Source organism: Amblyomma mixtum, chromosome 1 (assembly GCF_055824585.1).
Source record: "Amblyomma mixtum isolate Tamu chromosome 1, ASM5582458v1, whole genome shotgun sequence".
Classification (NCBI taxonomy): Eukaryota; Metazoa; Arthropoda; class Arachnida; order Ixodida; family Ixodidae; genus Amblyomma; species Amblyomma mixtum.
Window position 1 is genome coordinate 193,487,257 of NC_143012.1, and position 16,641 is coordinate 193,503,897.

Below are 16,641 nucleotides of genomic sequence, written 5' to 3' on the forward strand. Positions count from 1 at the left end.
TAAATCGGGCATACTGGCTTCGAGATAAAGCAGGGCGTTTGAAACTGATTTTGGCAGACCAAGGCAGAGACGTAGAGCACGCCTTTAAGTAAGATTAAGGGTTGGACCTTGTAGTTTGCGCTACCAGAGAACAAAACGCAACCAAATTCAAGTATAGGTCTTACATAAGCTTTGTAAAGTAACAATAATGTGTCGCGGCGCATCCCAAACCTTTTATTGGCGATTCGTGTCAGCCGGCCTAGAGCGCGTTCTCCTTTACGCATGTTGTTCTTGATATGAAGGCTCTAATCTAAGGTTGGATGGTAAGTAACACCTAGATATGTAACAGATTCCACTTGTGGAATCAGATTAGAGTGATGGGCTAATGAAATGTACAAAGGCGTGTCTGGAGGAAATACCAGTGTGCCACATTTGTTAACATTCAGGGATAAATTAATACGGTGCAACCAAAGTCCAAGAGCATCCAAATATCCCTGCATAATCTGGTAAAGCGAATGGATATCCGTGGCCGAGGCGAAAAAAGCTATGTCATCTGCATACACAAAAACTGTTATATCAGGACGGATGGGGATGTCACTGAACAAAATATTAAAAAGCAGCGGTGATAGTACAGAGCCTTGCGGCACTCCTCTTGATTGATGGTAAGTATTAGAACGTAGGGTACCCTCTGCGCAGTAAAAGTATCTGTCCTTTAGAAATTCAGATATCCATGCATAAATGTAGGTTGGAGGATGTAACTGCGCAAGTCTGTCAAGTAAAATAGTATGTTCTACACTATCATAGGCCTTTGCTACATCAAGAGTCACCAAAGCTGAAACTTCTCTTCTGCGTATCGAGAGCCGGATTCTACTCTCAAGATCCACATGCGCGGTCCATATAGAGCATCCGCGACGAAAACCAATCTGTGCTGGGCTGAGGCCATTAACATCCTGAACATGTTTTGTGAGACGGCTGTGCACTACCCTTTCAATTAATTTGACTAAATTTGAAGTTAGTGCAATTGGCCGAATATTGTCTAAAACGTACCCTTTACCAGCATCTTTCCTCAATAAAATAATTTTCGCCATCTTCCAAATGCTTGGAATCCATGCATTGTTCAATGAAGTATTGACAATATCTAAGAGGTTGCTTGTGAAATCCTGGCCTAAAATTTTAATCATACCAACAGTGACACCATCTTGCCCGGGAGCTGCAGGGTGCATCATTGCCAGGACTGAGAGGAGCTCTGCCGCATCAACCTCGGTATAATCTGAAGAGGGTGTGATTGAGCGCAGAGGGACATTTCTTTGAGTCTGGAAACGTACTGCGAGTCCCTGAGCAATACTATCCAGGGTTTCCTGAGCCTGTTGGGGTGATAACACTGTTGAAGAAGTAAGGTGAGGGACTGGAGAACTCTTGTTACGTTCCTTAAATCTATACAGGGCCTTCCGATTACGAGGATTTGAAAGATAAGTGTTCAAATTTTGGTTATAGTCCTCCTTGGCTTTTGCAATTGTTTTTTTGAAAGATGCAGAGAAAAATTTGTAATTTAACCAATTTGCTGGACTCTGGTTGCAGGATAGCCTCTTCCAGGCCGCTTTTCTGCAACGATAGGCCTTCTCACATTCTTGTGTCCACCAGGGAGACGGCTGTTTATTAGAGACTGCTGCGGGCACAGTGAATATTGCATGGTCTACTGCACTTTGCAAAAATGAAACCGCCTGCTGAGCTCTGTCATCCCGGCTAGTACTGACTATAGAGGCAAGTGAGGCGGACATCAAACTTTTATAAATATTGTGGTTGACAAATTTATGGTTTACACAACTATTTTTGTGCGGAGATAACCGGATAGTGAAAGTTATAGGAAAGTGGTCACTAGAAGTACCCGAATCTTCTGTCAACCAGTCAGTCACCTCAAGCCTACCTGCCGATAATGTTAAGTCAATGACTGAGCGAGCACCGCCTCGCATAAATGTTATATCTCTTGAATTACAGCAGCGTACAGCATTTGCAGACAGCCACGACCAGAGAAGCTGGCCGCAGGAATCAGTGCGACTTCCCCATTCACTGTGGTGGGAATTAAAATCTCCCGCAATAACTACACTACTTGCGCCAGCCACCAAGCTGTCTAAGCAGTCTGTCCTCTGTACACCTAAAGGAAAGTAGGTATTAGCAATTGTAATATCAGCACACTGCGGAAATGAAATTTTGAGCGCTAAAAGCTCACAGTCAGGGAGAAGAATTTTGTTAGAGATAGATGCCTGATGACATATGTGTTTAGAAAGCATGATTACCAATCCGCCTCCCCTACCAGCATTTCGATCTAATCTGAAAACTCGAAAGTTTTTCATTGAAAATGATTTATAAGGCGATAACCACGTTTCTTGTAAAAGCACGATATCAGGGTTGTGTTTCCGAATAAGTAGTTCTAGATCTGGAAGAGAAGAGAATACAGAGCGGCAATTCCATTGTAACACTTTGATACCTGCCATGATTACTGACCAATTGAAGAGGCAGACACCGCCTCTTTGAGGATATCAACATTGGGAAGAAGTTTTGGTGGTCCTTTTCTAGCTTTCATCTGATGAGAACTAGATTTAGATGGAGACGAGGAAGCACGACGCTTCTGCGTGGAACACGACATTTCAACATCTGTTGTGCATGCATCGGTACAACATGCATTGCTAGGAAGAGAGATGTTAGGTGGGACCTGGGAAGCATCAGGAGGTGATGCTGAGCTGCTAGCAGTAGCGGCAGAAGCTGAAACAGACACCGGCTTCGCTGCCAGAACGGATGGAGATGGTGACACAGATTGAACTGCAATAAACTGAGCCAACGCCTCAGAAAATGTGTTTAGCATACGCTCAACAACATTGTTAAGGGCTTTTTCTACAGTGGAGACAATGGAGGCAGTCAAGTTGGACTCAATATCCCCAACAGAAGCGCGCACACGACTAGCGTATGAATCCTTCTTCCTGTTAAGAAGAGCGTAAGCATCGGCTCTTGAGCACCGCTTCTCTTTGATTATGTCTAACAAGCTGCGCTCCTCACTGCGTTTTGCGCAGTCGGCATCATCTGCTGGGTGGTTATTACTGCAGAGGCAACAATGAGGCTGTTCTGAGGTGCAGTTATCCGCAGCGTGACCTTCGCCACACAAACGGCAGCGGGTCTCTGACTTGCATGCTTTGCCGCTATGCCCGAACCGCCAACAGTTGGTGCATTGAAGTGGGCGCGGTTGCAGAGTGTCTACACGGTATACAATAGGCCAGATTTTTAGTTCAGTAGGGCAGGAAGTGCCAGCAAAAGTTGTTATTACCGATTCAGTAGCAACACGCGAGCCGTTTATTTCTCTACTGCACCGATATACCGAAAGGACTCCAACACCTGCATCCTGAAATTCTTCGAGAATTTCTTGCGGGGAAGATGCTGGGTCCACACCGCGTACAATGCCCTTGACGCATGCAAGTTGCTCTGGAATGAATGCTTTTACCGGTAGAGAACTGAAAATTTTGCACTGCAGCAAGTCAGCCACGCAAGCGATATCAGACGATTTGCAGACAATGCCTCTACGGCCAAATGGACGCACTTCAGAGATCTGAAGATAGTTGGCTGTCAATGATCGTAGTTCCTGTTGAATAACTTTGGGTGTTTTCATTTTGATCGCCCCCTCACCGATTGGGACGAGAGCCACAGGAATTGCCTCAATGCCATTTTTCTGGAAGTACTCAAGCGGCAGGCTTTGGGCTGGCAAGCTGGCAAACCAAGCTGCCGACCCTCCACCTGGGGAGGTCAAAGACATCTCACTGCGAAACGCCCCCTCAGGTTCACATTAACCTAACCTTAACCTAAGCCTTGGCCAAAAACCCCCCACCGTAGAACGGCCTCACCAGTGAAGAGCAATCCGGAACCACCAGGAGAAGCAGAGTCCAGCAGCACAGTCCAGAAGCAGCAGCGTTCGAGCCACGTCGAACACACACGTCAGGTCTTCTCAGAAAGAGGTCTTTCTCAGAAAGAGAAAGAGGGTGCGTAATGAAAAAAACGAAAATTGTATTTGAGGAAAGGACAATACGCAGTAACTGTCTCACGTACCTCGGAGGACACCAGTCGAAAATTGTATTTGAGGAAAGAGAATTGCGCAGTAACTGTCTGACATATTTCGGTGGACACCCGTCAAAAATTCGTGCGCAATGACGTCACGACCATTTCGACCAGTCTGAAACGCGGACAAATTTGCTAACACGTCTTGTTCAGGACAGTATGAGCCATTAAAGAATTTCGCCATAAAAGCGGCGGCCAGTTTATGGGAAGGTAGCAGTTGCCCCTTCTCTAACGTTGCCATTGTCGTCCTTGCCCCCGCAGTAAGTTCTTTCGCCGCTTAATAGGACGATTAGCTATAGACAGGAGATAATTGAGGGGCTTTATCCACGATCTCTCGCCAGGCCTGTGTGGAAACCCCACATCATATGCCGTCATTTTTTGATCGTATTCTGCTATGCGCTCCGAGCGAAGACGTTGGCAGACGAGACGCTGACCCACGTCTAACACAGCCAACACAGCCTTGTGTTTGGGCCTTTGGTTTGTCATCATGAGCGTTCTACCTCAACGCACGTTGCACACAGAAATGGCAGGTGTGGCTTCGAACGATGGTTTCACAAATGCTCAATCCACAAAGCTCCGAGTGAAACAGTCGGGTACTCGCTTCGAGTACTTGTATTGAGCTAACCTCTAACCTGGTTAAAAGGCTTATATGAAATTAGAAATCGCATGGCGTCCCCCGCAACGGCGTACGACGAACGGTTAGGTCACAGTTTTAATACAAAAAATTCAGGGGGGCACTTAGTTGACCTAAATTTCGGTGAGGCTGTGTTGCTGCTCGTGTCACTTGTGTGTTAAGATGTTAAGCTTCGCCTCTATAAGAGTGAAACGCGACAGCGTCTTGCAACGCATCCAGGGAGTCCACAGAACGCCATCGCACGTTCGGTTCGACGCCTTGCTCGTCGGTAAATTGGTTTTTGAGGAAAGGAAATCTATCTGCCTCGCGTACCTCGCTCGACACCTGAACCTCGGCGTAACGGGAAGGGAGGAAGATGGGACCGTATTCACTAGACGCGCCTTTGTTAATTGCAAACCATCAAGCTTGCATGGCGGAGTGGATAGCATGCTCGTCTCGCACTCCGGAGTCCGGGATTCATTCCAGAACTCGGCCAATTTCCTACTCGGATTTATTTATTTATTTGGCCTGATTAGAAAGGTTCATTATGCTAATTGGGTGATTAAGCAATTAACTAACCTCAGTGCCGCTTACTTGGAGCATCACTATAGGATCTCTTTAATTGTTGCATGGTTACTAGGAGGAGGAGGTAAACTTTATTAAAGAAGAGGTCTTAGGCGCGGATTGGGGTCATGTTCCCCTCCCCGCGGTGGGCTCCTCTTCTAGGCCGGACGCCAGGTGGCCGACCGATGATGTCGTTCGGCGACCTCTTCGGCTCACTCTGTGGCTCGAAGTTGAACCTCCGGGTCCTAGCTGAGCGGCGCGGCCTGCCACTGAGATTGGGTAGAGAGCTGCAGACTGTGCGATGGCTTGTCTTGAGTACATGAGTATAGGATGTGCGGTGTGTCTGCCTTTTGGTGCCCACAGAGAGAACAGACGGGGCTGTACTGCTCCGGGAACCATATGGAGCACATGTATGGATTAAAGAAAGTGTCTGTTTGGAGCTACCGCCGACTGACTTGTTGTGTTTTACTGAGGGACTTATGTGGTTCTGGGAAGATCTGTCTTTCTTTCTTGAAGTGGGTAGTAATTTCTTTGTAGGTTGTCATTCGCTCCTTGGCCGACCTGAGCTCGGGGTAGCGCACCTCCCGGTTAACCACGAATCCTTGGGCAAATTGGTGCGCTGCGTCGTTTCCAGGATGGTCCGAATGGGCGGGGACTCAGATCAATGTTATCTGGCGGGTATCGGAGATTTTTTGTAAGATTTTGATGGCTGCTGAGTGGGCCCTTACTTTTGCAAAATTTCGAATTGCTGTTTTGGAGTCACTTATGATGTATTTGGCAGTGGTGGAGGTAATGGCTAAAGCTGTGGCAGCTTCTTCGGCCTCCTCCGAAAATTTTGTTTTATCTATTGTCGCCGATGCAAGGGGAGAACCTCGAAGATCGACAACTGCCAGAGAAAAGGCGTCTCTGTCCGCATGTTCTGCCACGTCCACGTGCGCCGTGTCTTTCTGAACTGAAAATCTTTCGTGAAGTTTTTGTGCCCTAGCCTTTCTTCTGTCCGTATCGTAGTGTAGATGCATGTTTTTGGGCAGAAGAAGGACTGTTAGGTGTTCGTGCACGTGTCTTGGAATTGGCAAGGTGTGTGTACGGATTCCTTCATATTGTATTCCTGCTTTCTTTAGGATGAAACGTCCCGTTTCACTGCCTGATAGTCTTTCATATTGTGCAATGAGGTGTGCTTCTATCATTTCCGCTAAGGTGTTATGAACTCCTAACTGTAATAGTTTTTCATTTGGAGTATGACGTGGGAGAGCGCAATTTTGTAGGACTGTCTAATTAGAGAATTCAGGTCGTCTCTTTCTCTTACTGTGAGGGTGACGTATGGTGTAGTGTAGTTGACTCTGCTAAGAACGAAGGCTTGTATTAGTCTCCTGGTCTCGGCTTCTTTAACTCCTCCTCGCCTATTCGCGATGCGTCTGATGAGGAAGGAAATTTGGTTGACAGTGTTTCTCAGTTTCTTAATTAACGTGTCGTTTTTTGGTTTGACTGTATCAGCATTCCTAAGATTCTTAGTGTTTTCACTTCTGGGATGGCTGCCCCTTCCGCGTCGATTTTGATCTCAGGCGCTTTATTTTTCCTTTGACGCTTTGGGTGTAGGATGAGGACTTCAGATTTTTGGGGGGAACACGCGAGTCCCGCGGCTTGTGCCTCCTCTACTACTACATCTGCCGCTTGTTGTAGTGTATCTTGTATTGTGGCGGTACTCCCCTTGGTGGTCCAAAGGGCGATATCGTCCGCGTACAAAGAGTGTTCTAGGTCTGGGATTTTTGCGAGTGCGTGTGCCATTTTGATGAGGGTTATATTGAATAAGAAGGGGGAGAGGACCGATGCTTGCGGCGTTCTTCTGTCTCCTAAGCTGAAGGTGTCGGATTTAATTGCGCCAATTTGAATTTTAGCCGTTCTATCGGAGAGAAAGTCCTTGATGTAGTTAAACGCTCTTTCGCCCACATTCAACGGTGAAAGAGATTCTAGGATTGCTTTGTGTTTGACGTTATCAACAGCTTTTGTTAAATCTAGAGCTAGGATTGCCCTGGTGCTCCTTTCTTGCTTCTGAGATAGGACTTCGTTTGCTAGTCTGAGCATCGTGTCCTGTGTTGATAAATGTGGTCTAAAGCCAATCATAGTGTGTGGATATAAATTGTCTTTGTGCATGTGAGACTGCAGTCTGTCTAGTATGACGTGCTCTATAAGTTTTCCTATGCAAGATGTCCAAAGTACAATGTTCCCCGTTTGAAATTCGCGCACTCTGACGTCACGACCATTTCTAAAAATTGAAAAGCGTGACATTTCTGTCGACAACTCCTGCTTACAGCGATGAGGCATTAAAGGCTTCCGCCTTAATAAACGAAAAACGAGCAAAGTTCCGTAACTGAAGCGAGCCAAGACATCAACACGTCTGCGTCACCGGGTTATAGTACGGCTTAAGCTGCACAACGTGCACAATGTTAGAGCTGGGCTGTCGGCGTCGGGGTTGCGCAACACCGTCCGGAACCCCTTCATAGTTAACCTCACTCACACGCCGTACCACTCTCTAAGAGCCAAAATAGTGGTAGAGCAGTTTCTCACACAAGCCTAGGCGACGGAGAGGAGTCTACACCCAGACTTGGTCACAGGGTATGTAGTCAACCTGTCGGTGGCGAAGGTTGTAACGGCACGCATCGGTGCTCTGCTGTAGCCCGATGTGCTCGCGGGCCAGCTGACGGGCTTCTTCAGCACGTTGGGCAAATTTTTGAGCGTCTAGGTCGAGTTGGTCATCCTCAGGACATGCGAGCATGGCATCAAGCATGCTCTAGACTTCACGTCCGTTCACAAGGCGGTATGAAGCAAAGCGTGTAGTTTCCTGCAGGGCGGTGTTGCGCTCTAAAGCTTTCTAGTCGGTGTTAACGGGAAAACGTGCGACGGCGGCAGTCTTTTCGGGGTCCGGCCGCACTCCCTCAGAGCTCACAACGTGACCCAGAAATCTGAGCTCTTCGTAACCGAAATGACACTTCTGGGGCTTCCGGGTAAGGTATGCGGAGAGGAGGGCTTCGAGGACAGCCCGCAGGCGCTGGAGATGTTGATCAAACGCTTCGGAAAAAACGACGACGTCGTCCAAGCAAACAAGACATGTTTGCCACTTGAGGCCTGTGAGGACGTTGTCCATCATCCTTTTAAACGTAGCCGTGGCGGAGCTCAAACCGAAAGGAAGCACTTTGAATTCATAGAAGCCATCTGGAGTCACAAAAGCGGTTTTTTCGCGGTCCCGTTCATCTACTTCAGTTTGCCAATAGCCGCTATTCAAGTCAATGGATGAGAAGTACTTAGAGCGCCGTAATCTCTCCAGTGAGTTGTCAATACGCGGCAACAGGTAGACTTCCTTTTTGGTCACACTGTTCAGTCTGCGATAGTCGACAGAGAACCGGAGAGTGCCATCCTTTTTCCTAACGAGGACTACAGGCGAAGACCATATGCTTTCGGAAGGTTAACAACGCCATCGTCAAGCATTTCCTGAACCTGACTTTCAATAACTGCCCCTGCTTTAGCAGAAACACGTTAAGGCTGTTGCCGTACAGGGCGAACGTCGTCATAGGTGATGATGCGGTGCAGCGTAATGGGTGTTTACGAACCTTCGAGGTGGAAGCGCAGCACCGCTTGTATTCCAGCAGCGGTTGCTCCAAGGCCAGTCGATGCTCCCGAGACCGATATCAGTTTATGTCGACGTTTTCACCGGAGGATTCGGCAGTGCCGGCTCCCAGGGACGCAATACAGGCCGGCCACCACAAAGCGTTAGTAGACTGCGAGCGGCACAGATGCCTCGAGTAAGCAGCCATCGAAGCTGTGCCGAGAAGAACGGAGGAGCCAAGTATTCAGGTCTGCGTTCAGGTACACGATGCTAGTGCGTTCTATCCAGGGAACGCCGACCTGCAGCCAGTGCGATCACGAAGAACACTAGCCCGTACTGAGACGTTTAGATCTGAAGTAGCACAGCCATTCACGAATCACAGATGCCAAATCCTTAGAGTCGAGACTCTCCGGCCAGTGTTCTCCACGGATTCTCCTGACGTCACGGTTTTTCACAAAGCGGCTTGGTAATCCAGTGAGATTTCATACCAATGGTTTACATATGATGTCATGTCGGAAGGTCACGATAGGATGCTTCCTGGAGAATAAGCAGTGACGTCACGCTTTCCAACAGAGGGTTAGAGGGAAGAGCACCAGTGATAAGCACCTTCACACACTCTACCTCTTTCCTCATTTCCTGCTTCTGCTGCCTGTCTCTTCCTGGCTGGAGCCCTGACCTCTAATCTCGTCGGCTCTAGATATTTCACTTCATCTCTGGCAAAGCATGCCAACTGCCGCCATCGGGTTCCAAAGGGACCAAGATCAAATGCAGATGGCGGTTCGATACCCTCCCCACCCCGCCCCAATTCCCCAAAAGAAAAAAAAAATTGGCTTTCAGCTGCTTTAGCTTCGCTTCGAGGTTTTTTTGCGCGTTTTATCCTTTCTCTTCGTAGAGTATTTCTTTGAACAAAGTCTTCTGGGACCAAAATTCACGAACATAGCTGTCTAAATTCTTTTTCCTCGTATATTTTCAGGCACCACCCCAGCAAGCAAATGGATGCCTCAAGAAGAAATGTAAGCGTGTTTTTCGTGCATTTCTGTAATCTTATTGATCGACTCTTTCATTTAATTTCTGTTTGTGGTGCGGAAGAGGCACAATTTTTATTCATTGAAACGTTCGAGCTTTTGATTTCTTGTTAAATTAATTTATATTTAGCACTTATTCATATGTTTTTTAAGAATGTCATATAAAATGTATCAGAATTCGTCTCAATAACCACTGCCTACTCCAGGTGCACTAAAACAAAAAGTACCATGGAGCCGCGGTGCAAATTAGAAATTGTTTATAATATTCCACACTATAAAATGGGGTGAAATCACATATGCCAGTATCAAAACAGAACTTCGTAATAAATGCCCCCACTCTTGATCAGGACGTGCACGCGCCACACTTATATGCTTTTGACAGTGTACGTGTTCGTGAAATATACGCCTCAACATAAATGTATGCAGTTACTCGCACACGCTGCTATTTCGCAGCAGTTTAACACTAGGAAGAACTGCTTTTTTAATCAAATACTATGTGCTTAGCATTCTGTACTATATTGCAGGAAATCCAAGGAAAGATTTTTTTCAACTTCGGGGTTAGCTCGAAATCCTAATAACACAAAATTACCGGACATGTCCAATGCGCAAACCAAAAATGACATTGCCTGGGGTCCCACAAAATAAAGCGAAACGGGGGATTAAGGGAAGCTTGATATTTCTGGACACAAGACAACACAAGCGCTAGTTGTCAACTGATTTTGTTCTTAGAAAATCCACGTATTTATAGAGAACGATCGGGTGCCAAAACGTGTCAGTGGTCAACGTGCTAGAGCGATGGCGCCTCCGGATACAAGAACTTCAGTGCCTTGGACGGAAGATAAATATCTGGTTTACTTACGCACGAATGCCCTTCCACGTGCTTAAGAAATGCTTCCAGTATCTCTCGCTCCAAATTTACAAATATTACACGTCTGCTCAAACAATGGGTATGGACTTTGTTATTTCGTTCACAACATTTCCAATGTGCCACTAAGTATCCAGGGCCTGATATAGCCGCGGCAAGAGTCAGGCTTCATGAGGAGAATATAGATACATTGGCTAATATCGCCGACCTAACATTTCCGGCGTGATGACGTAATTCTATAGACCATATCGTGCAGGACATGAGGTCGTCGTTGCAATATACGGCTTTCCATCTTTGATGTAACTGTATCCTTCATAAAAACTTCAAGCCTATCATAGCGAAGGCTACGTTGGGCCAATCCTGCGTTATGGCCTCCTTCGCATTGACGAGCAAACTGTTCGCAGCTTTTATGCACAAAGGGTTCATGCCTCCCTTCTGTCTCAATATGCTTTATGTCCCTCGATATCTTACGTTCTTCAGTAGCCCAGTCCTGTTTCGTCCTTTCGAGCAGCACACACACTCTTCCCAATGACCGAGGAGCCGGTCGAAAATTTCCGCCCACTGTGTGCTCGAAAGATCTCAATAATGCATCCTATTTGGTCGCAGCCCAACAGTTTCTCATGGAAAGGTCTCCCTTGGAAAACGTTTTCTTGTTCAATGCATTCGCCGTCCGTCGAGTCGTAAACCTGAGCTGTTCGTTAAATGCACCAGCTGCATTTGTTTCTTCACTGCGGCTTGATAACGTGACCCGTAATTCCTCTGCGGACCCGCGTATAAGTGCAGCTGTGTGCAAACACGGCTCGGCCCGCTAAATTTGTCTCCAGGGGGGAGCGGGTCGTCGGTATGGGAGGAAAGTTCAACTTTACAGTGCGTCATGACCTTAGGCTCAACTTTCCTTAGTTGAGATCTGTCACCACCGCCGCATATTTGTTTCTTCACTAATTGTTACGTAGCTTTTTTTACTGAAATATTTTTATTGATTCAAGCGCTTCCGATAAAACACAACACTTAGACCCAGAACTGATGAACATCAGTGATCAAGTCCCAAAAAACCATGTGTACTTAAAAAAAAAAGCTCAAAAAGGCAGGAGAAGGTATAGTAGAATTCTAAACAAATCAGGATGTCAAAACCGAGCCCGAGAAGGGAACGGTCCCGCGCACAGCTTTTCTTCATTTTCGCTCTATGGGGATGTTTCTATTAATCAGCCATACCAATTTCGTTTCAGCGCCGCATACAATCACCTTCACTTCATGATGGCGCTGGTATCGAGGTTTTAAACCGCAGTGATCAACGCAAATTGTGTCACTGAATGAACCAGCGGTAGATCTCGCACGAAAAGAGGGCCACAAGCGTTTGCATGGCTTTCTATATCTCTATTCAACACGAAGTGCAACGCTAAGGCATAGAAGTTGTGCGCCGCAGATGCTTCCACAGAAATGGAGACAACACAGCATCGTATGTCGTATCGAAACGTACATTCGTTTATTCACGACGAAATCACAATTGGCTCAAGACACTGCTAACACAACAAGAGAAAAAGATTTCCAGAGCTGTCACGAGCTTTTTACTATGAAAAATAATAGCGCAGCAAGAAATAACGCGCCATCATTGACTGCTGAATGCTGCCGAATTAAACAGGCTTGCAAGCAAATCAACAATTTTGCCATATAAGCTTCAACATAAAATGGTGTCTTCTCGTAGTACTCCTTCTTTTCAAGGTTGAACAGCCATCCGGAGCCGCGCAGCTCGATGAGTTCCAGCAAATCCCTGCGCGTGGTGGCCGACAGGCCGGGCTGAAGGAATGCCTCGCGCATCCGCCGCACCAAGGTCTGCATCAGGTGGGGAGCGTTATGCTCGATCACCTTGCTGGTGCTCCTCAGAACCGACCGCGAACACGCAATCTGTGAGAAAAAAAAACAGCGGTGGTTAGTGGTAAGCGCGGGAGGGCAACATAGAGGACGATATCGCATGACGCTCAGCGCCCTCACTGCTAAGACCAGCTTAGCAGGGCGGAATCACTTAGGGTAAAAACAAAAGCCAGCAAATATAGCACAGTGACTAACAGGGGCTTGTGGTTTTTTGCAGAAAGCGGCCAGAAAAGTTTTGAATTTATACCCACAGGAGAACCTCATAGCTGAGTTCCTTATAGATGAACAACAGTAAGGTCGCATAAAGGCACTGTTATCTTGTCGTTGATACTTTGCTAGATTATACAATTTCCCGAGTACATTAATTTATTTATCTTATTTATTTACACAGAATACTGCAGACCCTAAGATGGGTCCAAGCAGGAGGGGCAAATCCACAGAAAAAATAAAAAAGAGGCGCGGCAGATTACATACCACAAAACTAACATAACAGTAATAGAACATAGTAAAAAACAAGGAAAAAAAACAAATCAGCAATTATCAATAAGTAGTTTTGTTAATGGCATCGATGCTGTTCACAACCTCAGGCGGGATTTCATTTCATTGTTATTGTGTCAGGAAAAAATGAGCATTTAAAAGCGTTGATTCTAGCGCTGTAAGATGTTAGTGATTCCGTGTGACGATGTCGTGTTAGTCGCGTTGTGATCGGTTTAAGAAATAAATCTGGGCTCATGGAGAGTTTGTTATTTTTGAGTATAAAAAGAAATTTCAATCGTTGAATTTTTCTTCGCGTTCGCAATGTCGGTATTTTGTTTTCTGCCATAACAATGGTTGGAGTGTCAGTAGAACGATATTTATTAAAGATGAATCTAACACACTTTCGCTGGATCATTTCCAGTGCCTCAATGTTATGTTTTGTGTAAGGGTCCAAGACGGTGCATGCGTACTCAAGTTTCGGTCTGATGATGGATGTGTAGGCTAGAAGCTTTGCACTAGAAGGAGCACCTTTTAATCTATGCCTAAGAAAGCAATGTTTCTGAAAGGAACTTTCTGAAAGGAAAGTTTCTGAAAGTTTGTTGGTTTTACTAACACCTTAGTATTTGTATTCGTTAATTTCCTCAAGCGGATGATTTGGAAGGGCATACGGAAATGATAGGCTGCGAAATGATAAGCCTGGGTTGCAAAAATATAGAAAATGAGATAACAACAACCATTTGGTACTGATAATAGAGCACTAACAGGAGATGCTGCTTACCCTTTTAGCTTTTCTGAGAGGTGGCTGTTGAACAAGATTTTGCTGCTTGTCTTCACATCGATTGCAACAATAATTTTCAGGGCATCATCTGCGTTCAAGGCACTCACGAAAGCCTGAAAATAAATGATATATTGTAAGGAAGACTAAGAAACATACTGTAAGGAAATAAGCTGCTTTTTTCAAACAGCTAATTTGTGGGACAAATTAAGAGCACATATTTAAGAGCACTGAAATAAAAGGCCTCCGATTTGAACTGCCAGTTATCCTGAGCGAAAAAAAACGTATTTAAATTTGTTAAAACAGAACGCAAGGTCTATAAGCGTAACAACGTTTCTTGCTCAGCTGCCATCCCTCCAATCTACTCAGCTCTATTCGAGCGAGAGCAGAAGAGCCAAAAGCCTAAAATAACAGCGAGGAAATGATGGCTGTTTATGCCCTATGTGGTTGCGTGAGCACAAACGGCCAAGAGCGTGGTGCGCGGCAGGGAGTGCGGGCCTTGGCGCAAGTAGACCCCAGTTCAACTTCCTAGTATCCTACACAGCACGACTGCAAAGTGCGTCGACAGGTACCGGCTGAGCTAGCGCCCTTTCGCTGATGCATTACGACAAATGTTTACATTTCTGATTTATGTACACATTTCAGGGGGGCATGCCGTCCTTTAGAAACCTGCGGGGAGTGTAAGGAGAGCAGCCAGGTCATGGCGACGAGCCTGAGGACAAGTGCTGCGGCATGATCTGCACTATTCATTCAAAGACTGTCCAGCTGCCAAAACTCTAAAGGGCGAAAGGTGCTAGTAGCAACCATTCATAACGGAGACTAAATTACCCGCTCGGCTGCGTTTGCAGCATTTTGATGCTCACGAGTGGGGCAAAGTTCAATGTGCCACGGATCGATGGAGGTGAAACAAAACGCGCCAGTGTACTGTGAGATATGAGTGCACGCTTAAGATCTAAAGGTAGGTCTTTCACTCCCACCTTGCACCCTTCCCTCACTCCGTGGTTCAGCTGTACACGGCCCCCTGCTGCGCTTGCTTTCCCTTAGAATCCACTTGTAGCAGTAGCCGCGGCCTCACACGGTAGGAGCAGTGCCAGCCGCCGATGAAGATGACGCCGAAGTTCCGCCGTATGGAGATCGACTCTCGTGCCAGCGGCACGCGCCTCTCTTCGGCACGCCAACTTACATTCTAACGCTCCGGCCAGTAACTCAATCACTTCGTTCATCGTGCCGGCCTCATACTTTTCGTGTGCAACAAACTGGTGACCCGGACGTCCACTGGAGCACCCTCTCTCACCATGGCCAACGAACGCCGACGACAACGCCTCCGCCTTGCCCGGTGACGGACCCTCCAGCGCCGCCTGTGCGCTGTCCCTTCGCCTTCCCCCGTTCTCGGCAGCCGATCCTCAGCTCTAGATCGCTTAGGTTAACAGCCAGTTCACTATTGGCCGCATCACCAGCCAGGCACACAAGTCTCATCATGTCGCTGCGTCGTTACCACCTGAGATTGTCGCCTACGTCCGCGACCTCCTCATAACTCCGCCCGCCTGGGCCCCGTTTGACACGTTGGCTGCTGAGCTCATCAAGCGAACAGCCGTCTCGGATCATCGCCGCCTCCAGCAGCTCATATCCTCCGAAGAAATGGGAGACCGTAAGCCAATACAGTTGCTGCGGCGGCTCCAGCAGCTCCTGGGCGACAAGGCTACTACTTTCGACCAAGCTTTCCTGCGTGAGTTTTTCCTTCAGCGCTTGCCGCCGTGGGTTCGCATGGTGCTGTGCCCGCCCAGGGGTTCTCCTTGGAGAAGCTTGCTGAGCTGGCGGACTCCGTCATAGAAGTTTCCTACTCCGCAAAATCTCTCTGCGCAGTCTCGCAGCCTCCCACACCACCATCATCTCTTCCCTCCTGCGTGGCCCTTCAGACCCTCCGTGACGACTTCCGAGCCCAGATCACGCGACTCTCCGACCAAATCGCCGCACTGTCGACTTCCCGTTCTCGCTAGCCTTCCTGTCGCCAGACTTCACCTCGCCGACGCAATGCTACCCTACCTCTTCAAGGCAGCGAGTGCTGGTATCACCGCACCTTTGGTGAAACAACGCGTCGGTGTACCCATCCCTTTCGCTTCCAGGGAAACATCCCACGACACCATTAGAAGCAGCAAGTGGTGCCACCCCAGAGACCAGCCGCTTATTCTTCATTCGCGACCACAACTCGGGCCTCCGTTTTCTCGTCGACACTGGTGCCGAGGTGAGCGTCCTGCTTTGCAGCTTTACATCATCACCTTCTCTTCGTACTGGCCCATCACTCCAAGCCGCAAACCTCACCCCCATCGCTACGTACGGCGAACATGCTCTTACATTCAATTTGGGCCGCCGACGTGTGTTCCCATGGATTTTCCTTGTCGCAGAAGTACGCTACCCAATCCTAGGAGCTGATTTCCTGCATCACTACAATCTGCTCGTCAACATGCACAGCAAGTGTCTCGTAGATGCCGTGACGAACCTCTCGGTTCACGGCCACCGTCTTCGAGAACCGCTTGCCAGTATACCCAGCCCACGCTAGTCCGCCTACGTGATCCTCCTGGATGAATACCATTCTCTACACCGTCCCTCCAACTTTTTGACTGCCCGTCAAACACCCGGTCACGCATCACATTGTGACCACTGGACCGCCAACACACGCTCGAGCCTGTCGCCTTGCTCCAGACCGTTTACAGATCGCTCGCAATGAGTTTGAACCATGCTGGAGCTCGGCATTATCCGACCTTCATCTAGACCTTG

General features: G+C 47.5%; 1 protein-coding gene and 1 pseudogene across 1 annotated transcript in view; one reads left to right on the forward strand and one right to left on the reverse strand.

Moving 5' to 3' along the window:
- The window catches only part of LOC149370383 (MIF4G domain-containing protein-like), a 92,589-nt gene that overhangs the window by 20,717 nt on the left and 55,231 nt on the right, over positions 1-16,641 (reverse strand). The window lies entirely within an intron of this gene.
- LOC149370384 (uncharacterized) lies at positions 14,973-15,863 on the forward strand (annotated as a pseudogene).